The sequence below is a fragment of the Condylura cristata genome, unplaced genomic scaffold (genome assembly GCF_000260355.1).
Source record: "Condylura cristata isolate star-nosed mole 26May11 unplaced genomic scaffold, ConCri1.0 scaffold00009, whole genome shotgun sequence".
In the NCBI taxonomy this organism is placed as follows: domain Eukaryota; kingdom Metazoa; phylum Chordata; class Mammalia; order Eulipotyphla; family Talpidae; genus Condylura; species Condylura cristata.
The window spans coordinates 40584656-40589418 of record NW_004567110.1 but is presented as its reverse complement, the minus strand read 5'-3'; the positions used below and the strand labels follow the sequence as shown (position 1 = coordinate 40589418).

General features: G+C 34.5%; 1 pseudogene; it reads left to right on the top strand.

Moving 5' to 3' along the window:
• The first annotated feature begins 2419 nt into the window (after nucleotides 1-2419).
• On the top strand, nucleotides 2420-3683 carry LOC101625544 (annotated as a pseudogene).
• Nucleotides 3684-4763: the final 1080 nt, after the last annotated feature.

Below are 4763 nucleotides of genomic sequence, written 5' to 3'. Positions count from 1 at the left end.
TATTTTAGAAAGAAACAAATTCGCTTTACATACTTCCCCATTAAAAATTTTTTTCTTTGGCATTCTAAATAGTCAATAGAAAATTCAACAAAGATGAACAATAATAAGAAAGTAAAGCAGAATTTGCATAGGAAATAGTTTTTATAGTATTAATTCTTCAAATTGTATGTACATATAGTCTGTGCATACCATGTAAGTGAATGTGCATGTCTATCCATCACTCTTCTATCATCTACTCATATCTATACATTTGTACCAAAACCATGATACAAAGTTTGAATTTACAGTTTTGTCTTCCAATTTTAAAAATTGTAAAAAAATAGGAAAAACATACAATTCCTTCAATTTTTCAGTCATTTCCAAAAACCAGTTGCAATACATAGGAATGAAAGCTGAAAGAAACAAAAGACAAAAGAAAAAGCTTCAGGAGGGAGATTAAAAAGTTTACAACTATCTTCCCAAATGAGTCAAATTTTGAAGAAACCTAGAATTTAAACATTCATAAGATAAGGCCATGGAAACTTTCCTTTTACAAACATTCTCCTTTAACATTCTGATGATAACATTTAATTCCTGAATTGAGTTTACATTGTTAAAAAAGGATGATAAATATTTTAATAGTAAATAAGACCTGCATGTCAAATATAATCACAGCTACAAATGGTTATAATCTCATTATAATAGCAAATGTTCAAATAAAAACAGTAAAATGTTAAAATTTACTCTAAGTTGCTTTAGTGCCAACATGCTTCAATGAGAAATTTAAAAACACAGTATTGTTGTATTATTTTATTGGATTATATTTTGACTCTTACTCTTTAGCTTTGGAAACAAGTTTATTAGAGAAAAGTATTTCTATTCTAGTACAAACAAAGTTAGAATCAGATTCATTAGAAAGTGAAAATAATATAGAGGATGGGTAAATTTATTCACAGAATAAAGTTTTCACAAAGCCCCTCTATCCTTACTAATTTTTTGAAGTTTAATAATCAGTTAATGAAATTTCCTGTAACTATGTATATCAGAGGTCTTACTGTACTTTTCGTCCACCGATCTTTACACATTTCAATTTTTTTTTAAAGATTTATTTGTGCATATAGAACTTGGGTACAAGCCAGACGTGTAGGGCCAGTGAGAGAATTCACCAGAGACAGATCAGGGAGCAGAACAGGCAGACGTGGAAGTACACTGCTGAGGGGAGCAGAGGGCAGGCCAAGAGCGGTCTGCCACGCATGTGGATCACCTCCCCAGCTGGGGAGGATTGAACTCATGCGGAAGTGGCTTCAGCTTCTTAGTGCTGTGCTTTAACCTGGTGCATCCCCAGTGAGGGCCCCACTTTTCAAATTTAAACAATGGATTTTAACAATGTTTTCTTTATTACATATGTGCAAAAAAATGCTATATCTCTGATATTAGACATCTTAAAGGTGAAAATTTGGATCATATCCAATAATTTAATATGCAGTGTATTGAATATTATAACATTAATACTAAAGTTGAAAGACAGGCATTAGAACTATCTTTACAGTCATAGAAAAGTACATGAGAATTCAGTTATCTTTATTTCCTAATAAGTCATATTGATTTAGCAGTGAGAAAGGAATTTCTTGAAGCTATCTAGGAATCAAATTATGCTTAAATAGTACTGTTACAAATTTTAAATTCAAGCTACTTTAAATTTTTATAGTTTCAAAATAGCTAAAATCATATTTAAGTTAGTTTATTCAATCAATGCATATTTGCTCATTGTTGGTTTTATAAGAAATAAAAAAAACAACTCAACTAATAAGTATCCCTAAAAAAAAGAGAAAAAGAGACCACTGAAAACAGTATCATGTATCAAAGAAATATTTGAAAATAAAATATCCTTTATCAGCAATCGAAGAATTAGTAATAAAAATATATAAAAAGTGAAACTGAAATAAGATTTGGTAGAGGATGAAGGTCAATAGAACATTTAACTCCTATTAAAATATATTTAAAAATGAAATGTGATAACTGAACATTGGACATAATAAAGAAATAAAATATTCAATTACAAGATGTCCTAAAACTAGTAAGTTTGAAAACAAACCTAACAAAGAACACAATAAAAATGAGAAAATAAAAATAAGAAAAAATGTTCAAAGGTGAGGAGTGGGAAAAAAGTAAAGGTGAAGAGAGGAATTCATCAGGGTAATGAGTGAGGGTCTAGGGGTCCCCAGAAGCTGGGGTCCCCAGCCTCCATCCAGATAAAGCAAGACTGAAGTTACTAGCTCTGGTAGTAGGACAGAACCCACCAAGCAGGTGGGGCACACATGTCCTTGGATCAGGTTGTTTCCTGCACCTTGACTAAATATAATCTTGGGATAAGGATGGAGTAACCTCAAATCCCAGTGTCAGAACCTCTGCAGTCATAAGGGAGGAAGATCTAGTGAAAATGTGGACATGGAGTCCCATCATTATAGGAGACTCAAGTCCTCAGCAAAAAAAGCAGTCCCTTAAAAGAAAATGTTGCATTATGACTGGGATTAAGCCCTTCAAAGAATTCTTCAAGAAGTAATCAAAACTTTGTCATGGAATTCCTCAACATGTTGAAATAAACATTAGAAAGTATAATGATTCAGGGATCACCCAGAAACAAGACTTGCAGGAAGAAATTCCTACTCTCCACATACTCCCTGGGCTGGGAAGATAGAACATTCCTGTTCTAAGGCACAAGTTTCACTGAATGATAAAGCACTTGGTTGAATGGGAAATGGACTTCAATGGAAAAAGAGGTGATAGGGCTTCAGCTCCACAGCTGACATGGACAGTGTAGCTAGCGGAGCCCCAGGAAGTTGACCTCAAAGATTGAAACTGCAGGATACTATGAGCTTGTATATTCCCATGAGAATTTGTAACAAGCAGTCAAAGTCCCTGTTATCTTTTAAAAGAAAAATACCTTTATGAATGATTGCTTGAGAAATGCCATTTTCTTGCTGGTTCAGATTTATGACATTTGATTAAACATCATCTTACAGCACTTGTGATTCTATATACAACATTTTTGATGCAGTTGAGCCACACTTGTTTTCTTAGCGAAGATAAAAAAGATGAGCTTAGAGAAAAAAGATGGCATAGTATTAATGAAGGCACTGATACCCCACCTCCATGTACAAATAAACATTTGAAATCACTGCACAGGTTAATCCATTATATAAACTGACATCAAAGTTAGCTCCTGGAATGACTGATGAAGTGGGGAGAGTTGTGCAATTCCTCAAGCTAATTGTGACTCAGAAAAGGACACAACCACGCTATTTGCAGTCACATAGGCAGAAGCTCTGTCAGTATCTCAAAAGAGTCATGCCCTTATTAGCAGACAGGAAATTAGGAATGTCTACACTCAGATTAATTATACACACTGTCTGATGTCTGATTTACTTCTGATTACAGGTAATGGCTGTTATTAGGAATGATGGACTCTTGAGAAGCAGAAGTCCTTCTTGAAGGGAAATTTGAGGCACATTTTTCCTCAGTGACTGAATGAAACTCTTCTCTGTGAGCCTCTATCTCTTAAATAGCAGAGTTGACAGTGGAATTACAACTTTAATTTTGATGTTCATGATCCATGTGCATATTACTCTTAAACTGTATCAGGACTTTTGGAACATTTTAAATATTGCATGATTTTTTTTGAATTTTGCTTATCACATCATTAATGAGTGTTGTGGTAGCCTACAGTAGATCTATTTGCAGTCATATGCAGCTGTATTACCTATTATGGAACTGATGGGGCCCCTTTGCCACCAATGTTACAAGAAATTTTTTAATAAGTATATCATCAGGCCCTCTCTGGTGGCGCAGCGGGTTAAAGCACAGCACTAAGAAACTAAAGCCACTTCAGCATAGTTCAATCCCGCCCAGGAGGTGATCCGCATGGCACGGCAGACCTCTCCTGACCCGCCCGCTGCTCCCCTCAGCAGTGTACTTTATTTATCAGCCTATTCTGCTCCCCAATCTATCTCTGGTGAATCCTCTCACTGCCCCTGAACCTCTGGCCTGTACCCCAGTTCTGTATGCACAAATAAATAAATCTTAAAAAAAAAAAGTCAATCATCATAACAAGAGTTCATTTTTTGTTTAACAAAATGAGAACAAAACCAGTCAAGACAAAGTAAATTCTCCTGCCCCCAGAGGGCATTAACTAGATCTGCTTTTATTTGCATCAAACAGCTCACATACATCAAGCACACATATCGGTGATAGGTTTCTGCAGTGCAGTGTGGAAGCTTAGTGTTAGTATCTGTCAGATGGGATCTACTGTTACTCAGATAAACATGGAGCCTACAGAGACAAGAGGGGATATAGCTACAGGTATTCAGTAAGAATACAAAAACATTTTTTGCCAATTGAGTTGACAGTTTGGTTTTTAATGGTTGAGTGAGGCAACTCTGGGGCATTTGCTATGAATTCAATTTCTTACTGAAGAATGCTTTATTAATATTGGATGAGTATTTCAGTGTGGCTAATGTTTGAAATTATTTTTTCTAAGAATTTTTCTATAACCCACCAAACATAGTGATGTCTACAGTTACTATAAAGCAAGCTTTGGAAATTCCAAAATACACCTTCCTTTTAGAAAAAATGATTTTCTGGCCACAAAGGCATAGTAAAGTTCATATAAGTATTGATATAGTTTAAAGTCAGTCACTTTTTCTCTTCTGCAAAAGCTACTGTTAAATAGTTTTCTAAATAGTTCTTAAACTTTTAGACCTATAAAGTTAGTAGAATTTTATTTA